This window comes from Bos taurus, chromosome 8 (genome assembly GCF_002263795.3).
Source record: "Bos taurus isolate L1 Dominette 01449 registration number 42190680 breed Hereford chromosome 8, ARS-UCD2.0, whole genome shotgun sequence".
Taxonomy (NCBI): Eukaryota; Metazoa; Chordata; class Mammalia; order Artiodactyla; family Bovidae; genus Bos; species Bos taurus.
In genome coordinates, this window is record NC_037335.1 from 3197419 (window position 1) to 3222925 (window position 25507).

Genomic DNA, 25507 nt, shown 5'->3' on the forward strand with positions numbered 1-25507 from the left:
TATGTTGATCATATTCATAAGTAAAATTTACATTAGCTATATTACAAAGATAGATATCAGAAAATGTACAATAATTCAAACAAAACAAGTGCAAAAATTATTTTTCTGATATACGGGAAAATTTGAACATGGACTGGATATAGTTTGTATTATATTTTCCAATGGGTAAGAATACTATTATGGCTATATTAAAAAAGAATAACATCTTATGAAAATTATTGATACACATTGGGCTATTTAAGTGTAGAGTAAGTTGTTTACTTGAATTTGCTTTAAAATTCTCAAATAATAATGGATCAACACATTATTGGTTTGATTGTAGCAATTACTGTGGATCAGAGATAGTAACAAAGGGGAACACTGGGTTTTCTCTCTCTCATCTTGTGTGTGAGAGTGTGTGTGTGCATGAACATTTCTGTAATACAATGTTTCAAAAAGTTCACTCATACACAATTTTATAATAGTTTAGTATGAGAACATAAAACAATCATAAAAAAAAAAACACTGAGTGGACAAAAAGCCTGTTTTATTGACAATTCAGTAAAATAATATATATTATATAAAGAGTATACAAGCACCAAGTCCCATATATTTTCTTATATGTGTCAAGGAGAAGAAAACAAATGAACGCAGAAGTTGAAAAATGAATTATTTAATAAAAAGTCTCCTCTTTTTATGTTGGAACATTTGACATTTGTGTTGAGTTGCAATGGTTTTCTATTCTCTCATCAAGGTAAATAAAAGGTCAGTTCAGTTATTTCCCTTCAAATTGGATTTTTGTGCACTAGCATATTAATAAAAACATTAATTTCACATTAACTCTTACATTTCAATAATTTGTTACTAAAAATGACCTTCCTGCCTGCTCAATATCCTTTTTGTTCAATAAAGGTAATGTTTATATATATATGACAAAAATGAGTATTGTGAGGACTTCTATGGTGGTTCATTGGATAAGACTCTGCACTTTTTCAATGAAGGGTGCCTGGGTTCAATCCCTGGTCATGGAACTAGATCCCACATGCTGCAACTAAAGATCTTGAGTGGTACACAGACAAAAAATATTTTTAAATAATGAATATCATTTTACTCATATCTATCTTTTTTCACATTTACCTCGCTTGGCAGGTAAGATTTTATAAGTGAAAATCAAAATTTTGCTTACTTCATTTTATATGCAGGATTTTGCTTCTACTGAAGTTTTTGCTCTGCCCTCAAAATTTTGATATAATATTTATTAGATATGCATATTTTTATCTAGAAATAATAAAATATTTGGTACTTTTCTTGGATTTTTCTAACACTGTCTTTGACATATTGTGTGTGCATGTTCTGCATTTTGAAGATTTTTCACAACTTATTAAAGAGAAACAAAAAGGTTATATCAGGCCTTTTGAAATTTAAAAAATACTGCCGTGGTAGTTCTTTTTGTCATATGCTCAAGTGAGTTACCACAGTGGGGTGGGGAGAGAGACAGGATTAGCAATAATTTGCTTTTCTTAGCAACAAAAATTTAGCAAGAACACATTTTTCATACTTCTTCCTTGAATAAACTGTAAATAACCAGGATCATTTCCACAACAGAGAAGGGAAATAAACATGAATTATATATAACATCTGAAAAGATTTATATGCCTACCAACATTCTGTTAATTTTACAGTCAAGATGCAATCTTTCAATGATTCAGATGTCATCAGAGAAAAGGGAAAACTTTCCCCAGAAAAACGTCAAAGTGAAGCAAGTTTCATCAGTTGGAAATGTAATAATAAGGAAAATTACCAAATTTATTGCCTAGAAAGTTCTTAAATTTTTAAAAATATTAGGACAGGTAACAGAGAATTATGGGATAAATATTCTCAAATATGAATATATTCTAATTTAATGTCTCATGTTAATAGAATATATTAAAAATGATTTTGTCTTAAAGAAAAACAAAATTAATAGAGTTCAAAGAAAGTTATCTAGTATAATTCACTTCCTCAAGTTATTTAGAGCTCGTTGCATTAGTTGAGCAATTTCTTAAGTCTAAAATTATTTCATAATGATGTGATGTAACATTTACCCTACTTTCTATCTCTCTTTTGTTTCTATTATGTTCTTTTAAATGAATTTCCTGTCCTTATTTTCCCATTTATGTCATAGTAACGTCATTTTTTAAAGTGGAGTATACTTGATTTGTGTTAGTTTCAGGTGTACTGCACAGTGATTCAGCTTATCTCTGTCAATCTATCTCCCTGGAGAAGGGCATGGCAACTCACTCCAGTATTCTTGCCTGGAGAATCCCATGGACAGAGGAGCCTGGTAAGCTACAGTCCAGTGGATCACAAAGAGTCTGACATAACTGAAGTAACTGAACACCCACGTATCTATCCATCTGTGTGTCTATTTATTCTTTTGCAGATTCTTTTCCATTATAGATGAATGGATAAAGATGTGGTACATATATACAGTGGAATGTTAGCGATAAAAAGAACAAAATAATGCCATTTGCAGCAGAATGGACAAACCAAGAGATTATTATACTAAACTAAGTAAGTCACACAGAGAAATACAAATGTCATACGATATTACTTATATGTGGTACCTAAAAAAAAAAGAAAGCTGAGTGCCAAAGAATTGATGCTTTTGAACTGTGGTTTTAGAGAAGATTCTTGAGAGTCCCTTGGACTGCAAGATCAAACCAGTCAATCCTAAAAGAAATCAGTCCTGAATATTCATCTGAAGGACTGATGCTGAAGCTGAAGCTCTGATACTTGGGCTACCTAATGCAAAGAACTTACTCATTGGAAAAGACCCTGATGCTGCGAAAGACTGAAGGTGGGAGGAGAAGGGGACAACAAGGGATGAGATGTTTGGATGGCATCACCGATTCGATGGACATAAGTTTGAATAAGCTCCAGGAGTTGGTGATGGGCAGGGAGGCCTGGTGTGCTGCAGTTGATGGGTTCACAGAGTTGGACATGACTGAGTGAACTGAACTGAAAAGAAAAGATGCAAGTAAACTTATTTATAAAATGGTAACATCATTTTAGTGCTACTAGGATGAAAAGCTCTACATCTCCTTTATCCCTCAAGCTTCCTTCACTCCATCAGCCTTCTGTAGCCACAATCTTTGTTCCTTTGTCCTTCAAAATGTTTTTTGAACATCCATGTGCTTTCAATCTTCATGGCTAGCAGCCCTGTTCACCTCCTCCTTAGAGAGGAGCTGGCACTGACTGTCAGCCAACTCTGCATTGTTGAAGTCTCTAATACTTCTGCTGATATTCCATCCTCACCTACCACTCTGCCTGCTTGCGCTCTGTGCCCATCCCTTCCTCCATTCAGCTACCTTTGTAGACAGGAACCAATGTTCACAAAACCCCAATGACCTGGTCCAGAACATTACTCAAACCTATGCACCTGCAGCAGCTGAACTGTGTCTTTGTCACCAAAACGGTGCAAGTTTTCTGTTTTGTTTTCATATTCGTCCTCAAAGGTTCTATTATTATCCTTTTTTCCCCCCTTTTTTGCTTTTTTCCCTTCTCTGCTACCAGTGACTCTTCCATAGATCCAAGTCTTCTTCATTCTCTTTTTAGTACAATTCACTTCTTCAAAGTAGTATGTTATAAAATTAAAATATATTCAATCAGTTTTAGTTTCTGAGCACTTAGAACATTCTTAGTCTAAACTCTATTTAATTGTCTTATATCATTAGTATATCATTAGTGTAAAATATTATAAATTAGAAAAAAATGGATTTGCTTTTTTTGTTTGTTTTACATTCTGACTCTCATGTAGTAGAGTGAAAGACACCCCACATACATTTGTCATATGAATTAATGTATATGTAAACAATCCCAAAGAAAGACAATGCCAAAGAATGCTCAAACAACCACACAATTGTACTCATCTTGCATGCTAATAAAGTGATGCTTAAAATTCTCCAAGCCAAGCTTTAGCAATACATGAACCGTGAACTTCCAGATGTTTAAGCTGGTTTTAGAAAAGGAAGAGGAACCAGAGATCAAATTGCCAACATCCGATGGATCATCGAAAAAGCAAGAGAGTTTCTGAAAAACATCTATTTCTGCTTTATTGACTATGCTAAAGCCTTTGACTGTGTGGATCACAATAAACTGTGGAAAGTTCTGAAAAAGATGGGAATACCAGACCACCTGACCTGCCTCTTGAGAAACCTATATGCAGGTCAGGATGCAACAGTTAGAACTGGACATGAAACAACAGACTGGTTCCAAATAGGAAAAGGAGTATGTCAAGGCTGTATATTGTCACCCTATTTATTTAACTTATATGCAGAGTACATCATGAGAAACGCTGAGCTGGATGAAGCACAAGCTGGAATCAAGATTTCCAGGAGAAATACCAATAACCTCAGATATGCAGATGACATCACCCTTATGGCAGAAAGTGAAGAAGAACTAAACAAAAAGTGATGAAAGTGAAAGAGGAGAGTGAAAAAGTTGGCTTAAAGCTCAACATTCAGAAAACTAAGATCATGGCATCCGGTCCCATCATTTCATGGGAATTAGATGGGGAAACAATGAAACAGTGGCTGACTTTATTTTTCTGGGCTCCAAAATCACTGCAGATGGTGATTGCAGCCATGAAATTAAAAGACGCTTACTCCTTGGAAGGAAAGTTATGACCAACCTAGACAGCATATTAAAAAGCAGAGACATTACATTGCCAAGGAAGGTCCATCTAGTCAAGGCTATGGTTTTTCCAGTAGTTATGTATGGATGTGAGGGTTGGACTATTAGAAAGCTAATCGTGAAAGAATTGATGCTTTTGAACTGTGGTGTTGGAGAAAACTCTTGAGAGTCCCCTGGACTGCAAGGAGATTCAACCCGTCCATCCTAAGGGAAATCAGTCCTGGGTGTTCATTGGAAGGACTGATGTTGAAGCTGAAACTCCAGTACTTTGGCCGCCTGATGTGAAGAGCTGACTCATTGAAGAAGACCCTGATGCTGGGAAAGATTGAGGGCAGGAGGAGAAGGGGATGACAGAGGAAGAGATGATTGAATGGCATCCCTGACTCAATGGACATGGGTTTGGGTGGACTCTGGGAGTTGGTGATGGACAGGGTGTGCTATGCTTCATGGGGTCGCAAAGAGTCAGACCCAACTGAGCGACTGAACTGAACAGAAACAAACATCTAGTGAAATTTCCTCTGATAAAAGTAGGTATTGTTTCTGGACCAATGTGATTGTATTTTGATGACAGAAACCAGAAAGCAAAGCTACACTACAGCTTAGCATTGTTGTTGTTTTGTTGCTAAGTCGTGTCTAACTCTTTGCAACCCCGTATACTGTAGCCTTCCAGGCCCCTCTGTCCATAGAATTTCCCAGGTAAGGAGAAAACTGGAGTGGCTTATCATTTCCTTCTCTAGAAGATCTTCCTGACCCAGTTACCAAACCCTCATCTCCTGCATTGGCAGGTGAATTCTTTACTGCTGAGCCAGCAGGGAAGTTAGCATAGGCAGTCCCTATAGTCTTCCTCATAATCTGTAGTTTTGCTTGCTTATTGTCAATGAAGGAAATATATATGTGTGTGTGTGTGTGTGTGTGTATAACATAAAATTCTAGAATGAACAACAGAGTCTTGCTGAAATGGAAGACTTCAGAAAGAATTTGTTGTGTATATGTGTATATAAACATATATATATATATACATATATATATATAATATGTATACCATTAACCTGATTTAGGTATTCTAGACTTTATTCCCTTATCTGTGAATAATTTACTTGCACTTCTTATTGATTTTTTAAGGTCAATTTGTACACTTTTGACCTAATCTATTGTTTTCTGCTTTGGTAGATGAAATTTACCTCATTTATACAAGGCTACATCTCTCTTCACCCTCCTTTTTCCCAATTATGATTTTATTCTCTGTTCTTCTATCCATGCAATCATGCCAAGTCACTTCAGTCTCGTCCGACTCTTTGTGACCCCATGGACTGTAGCCCGCCAGGTTCCTCTGTCCATGGAATTCTCCAGACAAGAATACTAGAGTGGGTTGCCTTGCCCTTCTGCAATAGATCATCACTAGAACTTCAAGCCATACATTTGTATTTCTGCTTCTCACACCATCTTTTCTTCTCGAAGAATCAGTATATTCCCCTGGTTTCCTGAGCCATCAATCTTTCTGTTTATTCTGCTGAATCCTCCGTCTACTCTTGAGTCTCAGATTTTTATCCCCCGTGTTCTAGACTGTGATGCTTCCTTTCTCTCCAGTCACCCAGGTGACACCTGAAGACTCTTCTCTCTCTCCTGAGGCTCCATAGTTCTGGGATCTCATATGTAATTCTTGACATATTCATTTTTTGGAAAAGCATCCTTAAGTAACTCTTTAAAAAGTAGTACACAGAAGAAAACTTTATCTTCTTACACTTCTGAAAATGCTGTTATCCACTCTCACACTTGATTAATGAAATACAATTCTAAGCTCAATAAAAATTTACATAAGAATTGTGAACTCCTTGCTCTGTTTTCCAGTGTTCAAATGTAACTGATGAGATTCTGATACCTGTCTTATTCTCATTATTTTTCCATGTATCTATTATTTTTCCCTCTGAATACCTTGAAGGTGATCTTTAATGTTGTATAAACTTTCACCACAATTTTTACTAGAGTTAGACTTTTTAAGACTTAAATATATAATAAGAGCTTCACATAATTAAAGGCTACAAGGATTTTGGTTTCAAAAATATGAGGTTTGATGTAGGGTGAATATACAAATTTTAGGACAAATTAGAGGATTTGTGAGGATAAAAAGAAGTACTCTTACTATTAATAATTATGCTAGGATAATCAGGTCAAATAGGTCAGTGCTAAGTGAAGCAGTTTGTCCTAATTATAAGAAACATGAATGTTATCTCCTAAATTTGAAGATTTCTTGTAAAAAAAAGAAGGAATAATTTAAGGCATAATTTAAGAATAAAGGTGCTTTATTGTTTGAGAAAAAAAATCTCTTTTTTCTCTTTATTATACTTCTGGAGTCCTTTTGTTAGGTACTGATATCTTGGAATTTTTTAAATTATTATTATTATCTATTTCCTTATATGTTCTCTCCTTTTTTTCCTACATGTTTCGCTGGACAGTGAGGAGCAACTGATGGATTTGAACAGGGTAGTGATATTATTAGTGATGTGTTTAGGGAAAGTTACTATTTCATAATAATAACATAAAAGATGGGTTGGAGGTGGTAGCCAGTCAACATATGAGAACATTAAATCATTCAAGCACACATAGTAAGATATGAAGCACTTGGCAGCAGTGGAGATGAAGAGAAAATGGGAGAGTGCTGTTTTGGGATAAAGTAGATAATGTTTACTCTAGTGGTAAGGAACCCACCTGCCAATGCAGGAGATGTAAGAGATGTGGCTCCATCCCTGGTTCGGGAAGATACCCTGGAGGAGAAAATGGCAATCTACTCCATTTTTCCGGCCTGGAGAATCTATATACTGAGAAGCCTTGCAGGTTGCAGTCCATGGGGTTACAGAGTCAGACATGACTGAACAAACTTAGCACAGCACACAGATAATGCTTAGAAAAAGGTTTCAAGATATTATTGATAAGGACAGAGAAAAAGGACAAAGTAGGTAATTAAATAGTTAATCCCACTAGGGGATTATAAGTAAAGAAAAAAAGTATGAAAGACTCCTGTAAATTAATGATTGAACAAGCCAGCAGGTTTGCTTAACTACAAAACCAAGCAGGCTTGCTTAGCTACAAAGCCACACACAGAAGTCCGCAAACCAGAAAACAATGGTGGCATGAAGCCCACAACTTTCCCAGTGAGCTCAACAAGTTAATAATCCCTAGGACATGCTCTCTGAACACATGAAAAATAAGAATTTATGGAGAGGTGACATTTCCAAGTGAAAGACCCTTATTGTACAGAGACCTGAAATAATTTCTCCATAGTGCCATGATAGTCCTCATAGGGAACAAAGAACCTTCCTCACCTGACACAGAGAAGAAAGTGATAGAAATGCAATATCTGGCTTCCCAGGTGGCACTAGTGGTAAAGAACCCGACTGCCAATGCAGGAGACATTGAGATGCAGGTTTGATCCCCGGGTTGGGAAGATCCCCTGGAGGAGGGCATGGCAACTCACTCCAGTTTTCTTGCCTGGAGAATCCCAGGGACAGAGGAGCTCCCATGGCTACAGTCCATGGGGTTGCAAAGAGTCAGAGATGACTGAAGCAACTTAACATGCAGTATGCACCCAAGAATAAGGAATAAGGTGGTCTTTTACCCCTCCTCACTTTTCCTTTGATTATAGTACTTTAGCCTACTAACTTCTCAGGGCTTGGTACCCTCTCACCCACCCATCTGTAAGGTGCACAAGCATCCTATGTCTTATTCTAATACATCACTTCTTATCCGTCACTTTGCCTCTCAGGGAGTTCTTTCGACACTGAGACATAAAGAATCAGATATCCTTGAACACCCACCCTCACACTGCCAAATGCCACCTAGAACTTTCACTGCTAAGCATTCACTTTGCAACTGGAGAGACCAGAGTTCAAATATTTGTACCCATAAAAGCTTGCTCCATATTTTCGTACAAATGATTATATGTATATATAAAAATTTGGGGCTTCTCTGGTGGCTCAGTGGTAAAAAATCTGCCTGCAGGGCAGGAGACCTGGGTTTGATCCCTGGGCTGAGAAGATCCCCTGGAGGAGGGCATGACAACCCACTTCAGTACTCTTGCCCAAAGAATCCCATGGACAGAGGAGCCTGGTGGGCTACAGTCTATAGGGTCACATAAAGTCAGACATGACTGAAGTGATCAAGCAGCAGCAGCAGCATGAAAGTGTTAGTCCCTCAGGCATCCCTCGGGAGCCTGCCAGGCTCCTCTGCTCATGGGATTCTCCAGGCAAGGATTGGGTAGCCATTCCCTTCTCCAGGGGATCTTCCTGACCCAGGGATCGAACTCACATCTCCTGCATTGTAGATGGATTATTTCCTATCTGTGCTACCAGGGAATCCAATCATACAAATGATACAGTGATAATATTCAGAGAAACTTGTGTTCTCTGTGGGTTCCTCTCTTCAATGACAAACAACTGTCAATAATTGTATATTTATCTTTTTAGTTATTATTTTCATAAATACTTGATTATATTAATGAAGAATACAGGGAATTATTCTGTGTATTATATATTTGTGTAAATGATACACAATATATACTACTGTATGTTGTATGTTACTCTATATGTTGATTTTTGTATTCAATTTCACATTTTTTGAGAACTGTCTACATTGCCATCTGAAGGTCTACTTTTATTGATTTTAACTGTTTAATATTATTGTCTATTGATCTTTACCATTTTTTATTGGAGTATATTTGGTTTACGATGTTGTGTTACCTTCTTCTATACAACAAAGTGAATCAGCCATATGTGTACATATATCCCCTCACTCTTGGACATCTCCCCATCCCACCGCTCTATCATCATAGAGTACCAATCTGAGCTCCCTGTGCTGTACAGCAGCTTCCCACTCGCTGTCTGTTCTACACACTGCTGCTGCTGCTGCTAAGTCGCTTCATTTGTGTCCGACTCTGTGAGACCCATAGATGGCAGCCCACCAGGCTCCTCCATCCCTGGGATTCTCCAGACAAGAACACTGGAGTGGGTTGCCATTTCCTTCTCCAATGCATGAAAGTGAAAACTGAAAGTGAAGTCGCTGAGTCTTGTCCAACTCTTAGCGACCCCATGGACTGCGGCCCACCAGGCTCCTCTGTCCATGGGATTTTCCAGGCAAGAGTGCTGGAGTGAGGTGCCATTGCCTTCTCCGGCAATTTACACACAGAAGTGTGTAAATACTACTCTCCCAACTGGTCCCACCCTCTTCCTCCCTACCACTGAGTCGTCCACATGTCTGCTTTCTACATCTACATCTCTATTCCTGCCCTGCAAATATGTTATATATACCCCCTATTAATGTGAATTTATATTGTTTCCATCTTTCACATTGATAAACAATGCTCCATCAGATAATCATTTCTGAGGACTGAGACTCACATCCCCTGACCTCCCAGAGGGGGTGGCAGTCAGCAGCTTTCACCAAAGTTCCTTTCTGGTCTGCCATCAGGTAAAGAGAGCATTCTCATTAGGAACATCTCCCACTGTATGCCTGGGCAATGTGTAATGACACTAAGGAGCTATTTCAACAAAAATCATGATTCACTTTGTCCTTCTGCAAAATTCTTTCTCCTGTGAAAATACATAAAGAAAATCTCATTTAAAGTGGAGTCAGAAAGCCCTGAGGGAGAGTTCTCAGGCATGGACCCTTCTTTGCATCCTGCATGACTTGCACGAAGAATTGCTTTAACAAGGTTTGTTTGTATAGAATTCTATGTATAAAATGCTCTCAGGATCAACTTTTTACCCATGGTGAAATGGACATTGCTTTACTTCTGCTGCAAGGGAGGACAATTTTCATGTGGGAGTTTCATCTCTTGCTTTTAAGAAAAGGAAGGAAGATCCCTCTCTGCCCCCCAAATAATCCTCTTACCACCACCTGCAGGCAAGAAGAAGCCACCAAGCCTCCAACCCTTGCTCTTCTCCAAGGAACTTTTACTCAAAACAAGCCTCCCCAATTTACTTCTGAAACCTAATGAAAGCTGATCTTTCCTTTGTCTCCTTGAACTTGCCAACGATTCTCCATAGCTTGCCTGTCCCAAACTGCAATTCTCTGCTCTTCCTGAATAAACGGATTTTGCTGATTCTGTTCATTAAATGGGGCACAAAAATCTCCCTCACAGAGTCCTTCTCAGGGGACCTCAACAGCATCAGTTGGCACCAGTGTGGTTTAAGCCAGCAGACCATGGATTTCAGAGCCAGATCATCCACTAGCCGTTGGTAATACAACCCCATCATTTGTGATAGGTTGAGAACACAGAGCCTCCAGCATGGTGCAATTAGTGTGAGTGTTCAAATTTACTGGAAATTAACTCTTGGTCGGAGAAAGTGAAACAGAGCAGGATCCTGTGGGGCTACTGGGCTCAGAAACCTTTCCAAGATTCCTGTTTTCTTCTTGGCAGGAAATAGGCTTCATTTACCCTCCTTGACCCTCCCTGAGTCTCAAAGGCCAGATTCAAACAGTTGCTAATCAGGGAAAGGAGAGGATGAAGAGACAAGGGAGGGGCAGTCAGGAAACAATAGTGCAGCCTTGGGACAGGTCCTTGATCCCCCTTACTGGATACACAAAATAGCTTTGAGCTCTTCTGTAAAACTGAAGCCCCCAACAAATGGAAGATTCCAACTGCTTGCTGAAGCACTCTTCACTCCAGAAAAGATTACAGCTTGCCATCATCACCTCATGTGAAGTGATCTTTGGATTGAAGGAGTACAGGCCCTGCCTGCACCCGATCCTTACCAATAACCCCACCCCTTGACTCCTCATAAGCTTCCCACCCTCCCACACTGGGACACATATTCTGGAGGGCCCATTGTGGCCCTTTTTGCCTGACAAAGCAATAAAGCTATTCTTTTCTATTTCACCCAAAACTCTGTCTTGGATATTTTACTTGCTTACTTTTTTTAATTTGTTATTTATTTTGGCTGCTCTGGGTCTTCCTTGGGGTAAACAAGCTTCTCTAGTTGTAATGAGGGCTAGCTGTGGTATAGGGGAACTTAGTTCCCCAACCAGGGATCAAACCTGGGCCCCCTGCACTGGTAGCATGGAGTCTTATTCACTGGACCACCAGGGAAGTCCTCATCTCTGAGATTTAATTCAGTGTTGGGGTACAGAGGCCAGATTCAGCTTCCAAAGGGCCCTGATGCTGGCCATTAATCACGCACTTGAGAAACACTGGACAAACAATCATTACAAAAACTAGAGAATGAAGTGGCCTTGTTGGGCACTAATGAGGAATTAGAAAAAGGAAGATAATGAAAGGATGAGAATGATGAATGGGAAAACAAGAGGGTCTTCTTGATATCATAGGTAGAGAATTTCATCTCCTGTAATAGAGGCCAGAAAAAGCTTCAAACCAATACTTGCTTGCAAGGAGAGTGTTGCTCCAGAGAAAGCTGACTTTCATCATTGATGATTATGCTGTGTCAAAGTCAGGACCCTGATTGGGAGGGGTTGAATTATTAGACTTGGGATGAGGAATTCTGAGTAACAGTAACAACATCAAAAGTCTAGGCTTCCTCTTTGTGAAAGGCAACAGATTCCAGCTTCTTTGAAGATGATACAGATGCTTCTGCCTATCAAGCCAGAAGTTTCTCTCCAATCACCTCACACCCTTCTCTTGTCTAAAGGCCAATAACAAAGAACAAGTCACAATACAAGTATGAAAGTGCTGGTTTTGCTAAGAGGAAAAGGGGGACTATCCTTTCGTGTATAAGGAACTTTGCTAGTGGCTCAGATGGTAAAGAATCTGCCTGCAATGCAGGAGACCCAGATATGATCCCTGGATCAGGAAGATCCCCTGGAGAAGGGCATGGCAAACCACTGCAGTATTCTTGCCTGGAGAATCCCATGGACAGAGGAGCCTGGTGGGCTACAGTCTATAGGATTGCAAACAGACAGACATGACTGGGAGACTAATGCTTTTACATTTCAGTTTTTTTGATATATCTGTGAGATCTTGACAAAATTTCCCAGGAGGAGCAGGAGGATGAACATGGATCTGGATATCAGTTTCCAAAATGGAAATTCTATCAATATGCAACTCTTTCCCCATGATACAGAATGCACATCCTAGCAAAGGATCCCAGGAAAACTCAAAAGCCTGAGGAAAGTTACCACCCATTGAAGTAGAAATGCCAAATCTACTATGAGAGATGTTGAAGGAAGGAACAGAAACACTCAAACAAGTGACTGTGAGAACATACACTAGATAAAGTCAGAAAACCCACCAGATGGATACAACGCATGAGTGGTCCCAGACTACACTTCATTTATCAAAGCAAGAGGGAGGTCCGGGTGATATGGACTCTGAAAGGATCAGTGGTAACTGCTCTCTGTAGGACATATGTGACAGTAAGATATGCCATTACAGAACTGAGCTTTCTGGTAACAATGGGACTGATGAATCTGGAGAAAAACAGAGGCCAAGTGGAGATGCTTTACCAATGGAAATGAAATGTGGCAGGATTATTGAAATGCAGAGGGAGTTTTAGAGTTTCAAACTATGCCATTATCTATAGAGAGTAAGCTGTGTGTGTGCTGTCATTTCAGTCCTTTCCCATCCTCTGTGACCCCATGGACTGTAGCGCACCCAACTCCTCTGTCCATGGGATTTTCCAGGCAAGAATCCTGGAATGGGTTGCCATTTCCCAATCCAGGGATCAAGCTTGCATCTCTTACATCTCCTGCATTGGCAGGCAGATTCTTCATCACTGCACTACTTGGGAAGCCCTTATAGAGATCGAAGAGTTAGGGTTAGTTATTAGGGTATGTTACTGTGGGGCTTCCCTGGTGGCTCAGCTGGTAAAGAATCTGCCTGCAATGTGGGAGACCTGGGTTTGATCCCTGGGTTGGGAAGATCCCCTGAAGAAGGGAAAGGCTACCCACTCCAGTATTCTGGCCTGGAGAATTCCATGGACAGTATAGTCCCTGGGGTCACAAAGAGTTGAACACAAATGAGTGACTCTCACTTTCACGTTCTAACTTATTGTGGCATAATCAGTGAGTATCTGGCTAGAATGTATTTCAAAAGAACTGAAGGATAAATAATCAGGAAACCATGACTAACCACACCAAATAAAAGTTTTGCCAGTTTCCTGGATCCTAGCCAGTTTTCAGACCTGGAAACTGCTGCATGTAAGACAGGCCTCATTCAGAAACGCAAGGATCATTTACTACCATGGCAAGGTCTTTTTGATAATGAGTTCTGAATCCTTCCCAAAGGAATATCTACTTCGGTATTAGTATCCTGGGAAGGAGGAATGCCAAAGCATTTGAAGACTATCAGACTCAGGGTCTAAATTAACAGTAATAACAGAAGACCCAAAGTGTGTCATGGATTTCTGTTGAGTGGGTATGTATGGGGACTTTGTAATAAGTTCAATCTGTGATCAAGTCTGGTTCATAGTCCATTCAGTAAGTCTACAGAGCCCCTGGCGGTAATTCTCTGATGACCAAATGTACAACTAAAATAAATATAAATAAAGGTCAAAACTTCACATCAGTGTTTTTGGTTTCTGGGATATGAGGGAAGGTCAATTAGAAGTCTATGAAACCCTCTCCCTCTCATTCACAAGGGAAAGAAATAAAAAGAATGCAATATTTCAGAGGCAGTAGCAGAGATCAGTAGCAACCTTAAAGATATATGAACAGTATTAAATCCACTAGGATGATCTATCCAAATCCAGTTAGCTCCAGGCTGACAATTAAGTGGCTCTGCCATATGGACCATGTGACCTAGCTGAATAAATGGCATTATACTTATGTGCAGAGGGGAAGGATGCTGTATCGAACTTACCTCAAGGCTACAAAGAAGAATCATAGTAGACTTCTAAGATGATGAAGATCATCTGCAGTAGACATCTATGAAAGTGAAAATAAAAGTTGCTCAGTTGTGTCTGACTCTGCGCCCCCATGGACTGTAGCCTGCCAGGCTCCTCTGTCCATGGAATTCTCCAGGCAATAATACTGGAGTGGGTAGCTGTTCCCTTTTCCAGGGCATCTTCCCAATCCAGGGAATGAACCCAGATCTCACACATTTCAGGCAGATTCTTTACCATCTGAGCCACCAGGGAAGACTTTTGCAAAACAGATTGTGTCCTATTATTGGACCCTGAGATAGTAAGAAAAATTGTAGTCAGAACTACCCTTTATGAACTCTTTTGTGACCCCATGGATTGTAGCCCATCAGGTTCCTCTGTCCATGGGATTTCCCAGGCAAGAATACTGGAGTGAGTTGCCATTTCCTCCTCCAGAGAATCTTTCTGACACAGGGACTGTACCCCCATAACCTGTGTCTCCTGCATTGGAGGAGGATTCTTTACCACTGCGCCACCTGAGAAGCCTGTACATTTCTATATAGACACTTGTTTAAATGCACCAAGACACTTTCACTCAATCCCCCCAACTACACATTCCAAACACACAAGCATGTAGCATGTAAATGCATACACAACATATTTCAAAATACTACCCTTAACTGTCATGAAATGCAAATAGGTAATTCTCATTTGCAGATTTTTTTTTATCTCTACAAAGGACTCAATATGCATGGATTTGAGAGCACTTGAATACTATTGAATAATATCTTATTAATAAAATTTAACCTTATTTTCCCACTTTTATTAATGAAATTTCAAGGTAATGTAGTGTGTCTATTGTTACTTTCTAGGATAAATTTTATTGCATAAAAATCATTGTAGGGAGAAGGATTAAACTATTCAAGATAACTAAAATGCCCCCTTCATGGATCACAACCTTGTCTTGGGGAAATGATTTGTGTAACTCAATGAAGCTATGAGCCATGCCATGCAGAGCCACCCAAGACAGATGGGTCATAGTCAAAGCTATGGCTTTTCCAGTAGTCATGTATGGGTGTGAGAGCTGGACTATAAAGAAGGCTGAACACTGAAGAATCGATGCTTTTGAATTGTGGTGCTGGTGAAGACACTTAAGAGCTCCTTGGGCTGCAAGGATATCAAACCAATCAATCCTAAAGGAAATCAATCCTGAATATTAATTAGAAGTACTGATGCTGAAGCTCCAATACTTTGGCCACCTGATGCAAAGAGCCATCTCATTGGAAAAGACCCTAATGCTGGGAAAAATTGAAAGCAAAAGGAGAAGAGGGAGACAGAGAATGAGATGGTTGGATGGCATCAATGACTCAATGGACATGAGTTTGAGCAAACTCTGGGAGATGGTGAAGGATAGAGAGATTGCAAAGAATTGGATACAAGTTAGCGACTGAATAACAACAGCAAGAATGGACCAGGAAACAAGTTTGAAGGAGCTGAATGAACTTGATTACACAATAAATGGGATAATCCAAATAAGGAAAAATGACTGAATTCAGACTTACACAAAAATAATTTTTCTTACTTTAGTATAAAACATTATTAAAATATATGAAGTCCAAACAGCTCTAAATACCTTTTTTTGGTAAAAATTTTTCAGAAAAATGTGACCTTAGCTGATCTCATTTAGTTGCAAATCCTGACCTGAAGAGATATGAGGTTACTCATCATCTGATTTTATGCCTCTTAGTTTGAATATTCATGAATTTTCCTATGATAACATTAAGATATTTGATTATGGGCTGTTGACCTTAACCCTCCTGGTGATATCACAAAGAATAACAACTTTGCATCATCTTCTCTTTTTCTACTCTGAAAACTTCTGAATTCTGAAATAAGTCTGGTGAGATTTAATTCCTATTATAGTTATATTAAAAATGTAATGTCTCATAAATACATTATTTTTCAAAATAGCAGTAAAACCTAGCCCTCTTAGGAGAATTATTTAATGCAATGAAATTAATTTCATTTCTAAAGCAAGAATATTATTTTAGAATTTTTGGGAGCAACCATAGAAATTATTTAGCCATTATATACTTTCCCTGAAATGATGCATTTGCAACCATATGGATGGACTGGAGATTATCATGCTTAGTGACATAAGTCAGACAAAGACAAATGTCATGATACTGCTTATATGGAGAGTCTTAAAAATTGATAAAAATGAACTTACTTACAGAACAGAAACACTCAAAGACTTAGAAAACAACTTATGGTTACCAGGGGAAAAAGTGGGTGGGTGGAGGAAAAGATTGGGAGTTTGGGGTGGACATGCACACACTGCTATATTTAAAATAGATAACCAACAAGGATCCACTGTATAGTCCAGGGAACTCTACTCAATACCCTTTAATAACTTACATGTGAAAAGAATTTGAAAAAGAATGGATACATGTTTGGGTACAAGTGAATTACTTTGCTGTACACCTGGACTGTCATAACATTGTGAATCAACTATACTTCACTATAAAATTTTTTAAAAGTTTAAAAAGAACAAAAATATGTATTATAATTATAATTTATATTATTATTATAATTTTATCAATTATTCTAATAAATAATTTATATTTTATACAATTTATAAATATATATTCAATAAATAAATTATATTTATTTATATTTTATAAATAATTATTTATATTATTATAATTATATATTGTTATAATTTATATTATATGTATATAAATATGGATTATAATGGGTCTTCACATGTGGTGCTAGTGGTAAAGAATCTGCCTGCCAATGAAGGAGACATAAGAGACAAGGGTTTGATCCCAGGGTTGGGAAGATCCCCTGGAGGAGGGCATGGCAGTCCCCTCCAGTATTCTTGCCTGGAATACTGCCATAGGGCAGCACAGTCAGACACGTGACTTAGTGATTAAGGTGACTAGCACCCATGTAGCACATTGGCTGTTTTCATGGATTACATAATAGTAATTTAGTGAAGCAGAAGGATAAAAAGACTCATAGAATAAAACTATTAAGAACTAATGGTACTCACAATTCTATAGCCTACAAATAAAGCTTTCTTAATCAGCTTCTTGTCCATAGCATCTTGGATAGTGGTCACTGATGCAATGGACATGAATTTGAACAAACTCCAGGAGATGGTGAGAGACAGGGAAGCCTGGTGTGCTGCAGTCCATGGGGTCACAAAGAGTCAGGCACAACTTGGCAACTGAATAACAACAACAGCTTCTTACACATGACCAAGCATAAGTGGTAGAATCATTGATTTTTTTTTAAGACTCATTGTTCATTGTTTTTACCCAGGATTGACTTGAACTTTATTATTAATCCATGCCACTTATCTCCTGTATTGTTGTTTTTCTGTTCTCTCTCTAAATATCTCTTCTCACACAATCAATAGTTTTGAAATTTCAACTTAATTATTTATTTGGTAAATAACTGTTCAGTCCAGTAGGTGTGTGTTCCTATAACAAATGGCTCCATTGAGAGGGTTAAGCATTCCTTCTTAGCTCCTTTAGAATAAAACTGTATTTAGGTGAAATGGAGCAAGGAGTGAAACGGTGAGGGCCGCTGGGTGGAGAGATCCTTCTGAAGGAAGGAAAAACTAGTGGGACACGGTACAGAAAGGTGCTGATAAAAAAAAAAAAAAAATCACTGACTTCTCAGCAAGTACCAAACTGCAAACTAAGCTCTCTGTATAACCTCCAACTATTTTTTTGAAAACAAATATAATCTCAATATTAAACCCCCTCTGACTGACCCCACTATTTGTTACATAAGCCACTTCATTTAGTGCTTATCTACCATCATAATCCTCATAGTTTTAAGGTTAGTTTCATTTATTGGAGAACAATTATGCAATTTCACTGAAGGCATGATTTATATGCCTAAATGCAACATATGTGTAACATGCAATATTTCAATGACACAAATGATAGCTTAAAAACTAGCAACTTCACAAAAATACCAAATGATTAATTAAAATTATCCTATGATTAAAGTAGTGAAGGAAGATTCTCCTGCTTTATCTGTGTCATAGTATATGAGAGTCTACACTATTATTTTCTGTAATTGTGTGTTTTTGTTATTGTTTTTGATGTTTAATTGCTCAGTCATGTCCCGACTCTTAGTCACCCCATTGACTGTGGCTCACCAGGCTTCTCTGTCCATGGGATTCTCCAGGCAAGAATACTGGAGTGGGTTGCCATTTTCTTCTGCAGGGGATCTTCCTGACCCAGGGATCGAATCTGCATCTCCTGAATTATAGGTAGATTCTTTACAGCTGAGCCACCTGGGAAGGCCATCCACTGGGATGGCTACCATTAAAAAAAAAAAAAACAGAAAATACCAACTGTCAGTGAGATTGTAGAGAAAATGAAACCCTTGTGAACTGTTGGTGGAATTGTGAAATGATGCAATTGGTATGGAAAACTAGGAGAAAATATTTGCAAAAGACACATATGATAAGGGGCTGTTATCCAAAATACACTAATCTTATATACAACTCTTGAAGCTCAACAATGAGAACACAAACATGCAATTTAAAACTGGAAAAGGATCTGAAGGGACATTTTACTAAAGAAGATCCACAAACAGCAAAGAAGCATATGAAAGAATGATGCATATTATACGTCATCAGATCAGGAAAATGCCATTTGAAACAATGAGATACACCTATACTCCTGTTAGAATGACCACAATCTGAAACATGGACATCACCAAATGCTGTCAATGATACAGAGCAAAAGGAACTCTCATTTATTTCTGATAGGTATGCAAAATGGTACAGCAAGTTTGGAAGTTAGTTTTGTTTTGTTTTCCAAAACTTAACATAAATTGATCTTTATGTCAGCTTTATTCATTATTGTCAAACATAGAAGCAACCAAGATGTCCTTTAGTAAAGGAATAGATATATAAGTGAAAGAAGTCAGTCTGAAAAGACTACATACTCTATGATTTTAACTATATGTGTGTGTGCTATGTTGCTTCAGTCGTGTCTGACTCTGTGTGCCCCTATGGACTATAGCCCACCAGATTTCTCTGTCAATGAAATTCTTCAGGCAAGAATACTGCCATTTCCTTCTCCATGGGACCTTTCTGACCCAAGGATTGAACCCACATCTCTTATGTCTCCTGCACTGGCAGGCAGATTCTTTAACACCAGCATCACCTGGGAAGTCCCTTCAACTATGACATTATAGAAAAGTCAAAACTATGGAGACAGTAAAAGGATCAGTGGTTGCTAGGCTAGGGGTTGGAAGAAGGAGGGGAGAAATGAATAGGTGGAACATAGAAGAGTTTTAAGGCAGTGAAAATATTCTATGATAATCATAATGATAGATATATGCCATTACACATTTGTCCAAATGCATAGAATACACAACACCAAGAGTGAATCCTAATATGAACAACAGATTTTGGGTGACAAAGATGTGTGCATGTAGGTTCATCTATTGTAGATGGTTTGGCCATCTAGTGGGGAATGTTGATAATAGGGGACGCTGTGTGGGGTTGAGTTCATGGAAATAACTTTGCCTCAATTGCTGTGAACCTAAAACCTCTCTAAAAGTAAAGTGTAAATAAAACATTAATCAATATATATTACCATCAGTTCAGTTCAGTCGCTCAGTCGTATCTGACTCTTTGTGACCCCATGAATCACAGCACGCCAGGCCTCCCTGTCCATCACCAACTCCTGGAGTTCACTCAGACTCACGTCCATCGAGTCAGTGATGCCATCCAGCCATCTCATCCTCTGTCGTCCCCTTCTCCTCCTGCCCCCAATCCCTCCCAGCATCAGGGTCTTTTCCAATGAATCAACTCTTCGCATGAGGTGGCCAAAGTACTGGAGTTTCAGCTTCAGCATCATTCCTTCCAAAGAAATCCCAGGGCTGATCTCCTTCAGAATGGACTGGTTGGATCTCCTTACAGTCCAAGGGACTCTCAAGAGTCTTCTCCAACACCACAGTTCAAAACCATCAATTCTTCAGCGCTTGGCTTTCTTCACAGTCCAACTCTCACATCCATACATGACCACTGGAAAAACCATAGCCTTGACTAGACGGACCTTTGTTGGCAAAGTAATGTCTCTGCTTTGGAATATGCTGTCTAGGTTGGTCATAACTTTCCTTCCAAAGAGTAAGCGTCTTTTAATTTCATGGCTGCAGTCACCATCTGCAGTGATTTTGGAGCCCCCAAAAATAAAGTCTGACACTGTTTCCCCATCTATTTCCCATGAAGTGATAGGACCAGATGCCATATTAACATGTTAATTATTAAATGCTGTATTACCATCTAGAAAAATAATTTGCCAAAATATAACATTGATTCCTGATAAAATCTCAGCAAACTAGGAACAGTAGAGAACTTCTTCAACATTATGGAACATCTATGACCAGCACACAAATGATATAACTTATAAAGGCAGCAACCTACCTCCTTTCTCGATATAATTGTTTTCATTAGGTGTGTAATGGACATACGCAAAACTGCATTTATTTAGAGTGGACAGTTTGATGAGTGTTGACATATACATACATCTGTGAAGTTCATCAGAGCCAAAAAAAGCTGAATATATCTGTCACACACTCTCCTGATTTCCTCATTCATTACAAATCGATTTTCAATTCACAATTTAAAAAAAAATTAAAAATTGAATAAATTATGTTTTGTTGTTTGGCTTTTTTTTTGATCCCTTAGCACAATTATTTTGAGATTTGCTTCATGTACGGTTACCTCTTTTATTAATACTTCCCCAACTGTAAAATACAGTTACACCAAGGATACTGCCATTTATGGAGTCTTTATTTGTATTTTCTGTTTCCCATTTTGCACAGTTTTCCTCATTTTGAAAGTTTTTCTTTAGCTCCCCAGAAAAATTCTCAAATTCTTTGAAACCTAGCAAATATTTCCTACATGTGATGCCTCCCTATGCTTATTCTTAAAGGAAAACATCCCTCTCTAAGTGTCTCTGACTCTCATGAACTTCTACTTTAAAATTAATGTGAGTTTGTAACTGACACACCTATTTTTCTTACCCCAAAGTAAATTCATTGAAGGGAGAATCCAATCATTCTCTCACTTTTCCATACTCAAAATTTATTATAGTTCTCTTCATGCAAGTAAACTCACATCTTTTAAATCAAAAATGTTATTATTAAAAGGAAATAAAGCTTTTTTGGTAAAGAGTTGAATTGTGTTGCATTAAAATTTATATGTTGAAGTTCTAACTCCTAGTATCTCAGAATATGACTGTATTTGAATACAGGCTCTTTAAAGAGGTAATTAAGTTAAAATGTGGTGTCATGTTGGATTTCCCCTGTGCGTCAGCCTTTAAAGAATTCCTTGGCCAATGCAGGAGGTGGGTCCCATCTCTGGGTCAGGACCATCCTGTGGAGTAGGAAATGGCAACCCACTCCACTATTCTTGCTTGGAGAATTCCATGGCCAGAAGAGCCTGGAATGCTACAGTCCATGGGGTCACAAAGAGTTGGATACAACTGAGCATGAAAGCATTATTTTTATTTTTTTTTCAGAGTGGACCTAATCTAATACATCTGGTGTCCTTATAAGAAGAGGAAATCTGGACACAGATCCATAGAGGAAGAGGACCATATAATGACACAGGGAGAAGATGGTCATCTACAATCCTCCTCAGACCTGAATTTCAGATCTTGAGCCTCCAGAATTGTGAAAAAATAAAATTCTGTTGCTTAAGGCATGCAGTGTGTGGTACTTTGTTATGACAGCTCTAACAAAATGAGCAGAAAAGTTCTACTGTAGGCCACAACACAAATGACAGATTTAGTCTGTTTTATCAATAGTCTATAGTTCGAATGAAAAAGTATCCACAGCCTCAAAAATTTTTCTGCTTCCCCCTTTCTCATCAGTTTTGTTCCAGTCATCCATACTGCATAGATGTTTGTGTGCAAACTCTCCCATCCAATATTCTGTGGAAGGCTTACATTTCATTAAGTTTAATGGGAACAATTGGACAGAATGATTATGTTTTGTAAACGACCTTACCGTTAGAATTATTCATGAAACCGGTGTTACCTGCCATTGCAACTTTTACAAATTTAGACAATCTAATTTATATTTATGTCTGAATGAACGTATCTGGTTAGGTTTATTTTCAGATCCCAAAACCTTCATTTTTCTCTTTAACAATAAACCTGTCTAGTGTTTTGGGAGATTTGGTTCTGATCATATTTACTTCCATTACTTCATAAAAATCAATCTTCCCTTAGCCAAGGACAATTATTAGATACATGAACTAGAGGAATTCCAACATGATGGTCATCATCCCATTCAAATGTTACTATGAGGACATGAACTCAGGACTTATAAAAACTATTAATTAATCAGTATGTACAATGGAGATTCATTCCTGGTAGAGCTCCTAGACCAGCTCTGTTGTGCAGTCACTAAGTTGTCTGACTCTATGCAACCCCATTGACTGCAGTATGCCAAGCTTCCCTGACCTTCACTATCTCATGGAGTTACCTCAGAATCATGTCCATTGAGTCAGTGATGTCATCCAACCATCTTATCTTTTGCTGCCCTCTTCTTCTATTGCCTTCAATCTTTCCCAGCATCAGGGTCTGTTCCAGTAGGTTGGCTCTTTCCATCAGGTGACCAAAGTATTGAAGCTTCAGCTTCAGCATCAGTCCTTCCAGAGAATATTCAGGTTTGATTTCCTTTAGGATTGACTTGTTTGATCTTCTTGCAGTCCAGGGGACTCTCAGCAGTCTTCTCCAGCACCATAATTCAAAGGCATCTGTTCTTCAGCACTCAGCCTTCTTTATGGTCCACCTCTCAGATCCATACAGCACTACTGGAAAACCATAACTTTGACTATATGGCACTTTGTCAGCAAAGTGATAATCTTGCTTTTGAATATGCTAAGTTTGTTATAGGTTTCCTTCCAAGATGCAAGCATCTTTTACCATTTTGTAACTCAGGGCTCTGTGAAAATCACTGGAAAGAGATTTGACCTGACACCTGAATACCTCTGGGGCTTCCCAGGTGGCTTAGGTGCTAAAAAATCTGCCTGCCCATGCAGGAGACACAGGATGCATGGGTTTGATCCCTGAAGAATATCCCCTGGAGAAGGAAATGTCAACCCACTCCACTATTCGAGTCAGTGAAATCCCATGGACAGAGAAGCCTGGCTGGCTACAGTCCATGGAGTTGCAAAGAGTCAGACATGACTTATTGATGGCATGCCTTTGTCTCGAGGGACCAAGGTGTTGTCCAGTCAGCCACCTGATCTCAGGTTCACTCTATTCTCATTAATCTTGCCTGAATGTTAATGGGCATAAAAGCATTTGCAGTGCTTCCTGTCTATGGTCCACTGGCCTCTTTTGATTAACTATACATTTAATTCATTTATATTTATAATTTATATTAAATATCAACATATGAAAACAGGTATATAACAGGTGAGAAAAAACATTTTTATTCAATATAACTATGTATAATATTAAAATTTGTAGAATCCTATGACAGAGTACAGAGGAGCCTTGTGGGTACAATTTGTGAGGTTGCAAGAGTCAGACATGACTTAGCGGCTAAACCATCACCACAAAATTTGCAAGTTAGTTTTCTCCTGAGAGACATCTATAGTGACCAAATTGATATAGGTCATGGAGTAACAGAGAACACAAATCATCAGTTCTTTTCAGTTGCTCAGGCATGTCTGACTCTTTCCAACCCATGGATTTCATCATGCCAGGGTACCTTGTCCATCACCAACTCCCAGGGTGTACTCAAATTCATGTCCATCAAATCAGTGACGCCATCCAACCATCTCATCCTCTGTCATCTCCTTCTCCTCCTGCCTTCGATCTTTCCCAGCATCAGGGTCCTTACCAATGAGTCAGTTCTTCACATCAGGTGGCAAAAGTACTAGATCTTCTGCTTCAGCATCAGCCCTTCCCATGAATATTGAGGACTGATTTTAGGATTGACTGGCTTGATCTCCTTGCTTTCCAAGGGCCTCTCAAGTGTCTTCTCCAAAAAAAGTTCAAAAGCATCAATTCTTCAATGCTCAGCTTTCTTTATGGTCCAACTCTCACATTCATGCATAACTACTGGAAAAACCACACCTTTGATTAGACAGATCTTTGTTGGCAAGCTAATGTCTCTGTTTTTTAATATGCTGTCTAGGTTGGTCACAGCTTTTGTTCCAAGGAGCAAGCATCTTTTAATTTCATGACTGCAGTCAACATCTGCAGTGATTCTAGAGCCCAAGAAAATAAGTCTGTCACTGTTTCATTGTTTCCCCATCTCTGCCATGAAGTTATGGGATTAGATACCATGATCTACATTTTCTGAATGCTGAATTTTAAGACAGTTTTTCACTATCCTCTTTCACTTTCATCAAGAGGCTCTCTTTAGTTTCTCTTCAGTCTCTTTGGTTCCTCTACATGTTCTACCATATGGGTGATGTCATCTGCATATCTGAGGTTATTGATATTTCTCCTGGCAATTTTGATTCCAGCTTGTGCTTTATCCAGTCCAGAATTTCACATGCTGTACTCTGCATATAAGTTCAATAAGCAAGGTGACAAAATACAGCCTTGATGAACTCCTTTCCCTATTTGGAACCAGTCCATTGTTCAATGTCTGTTTCTAACTGTTGCTACTTGACCTGCATACAGATTTTGCAGGAAGCAAATAAGGTGGTTATATTCTTTGCAGCTAAAGATGGAGAAGCTCTATACAGTCAACAAAAACAAGACCGGAGCATTCTGTGGCTCAGATTATGAACTCTTTATTGCCAAATTCAGACTTAACTTCAATAAAGTAAGGAAAACCACTAGACCATTCAGGTATGACCTAAATCAAATCCCTTACAATTATACAGTGGAAATGATAAATAGTTCAAGGGATTAGATCTAATAAACAGAGTGCCTGAAGAATTGTGGATGGAGGTTCGTGATATTGTACAGGAGCCAGTGATCAGGAGAGTCCCTAAGAAAAAGAAAGGCAAAAACGAAAAATGGTTGTCTGAAGAG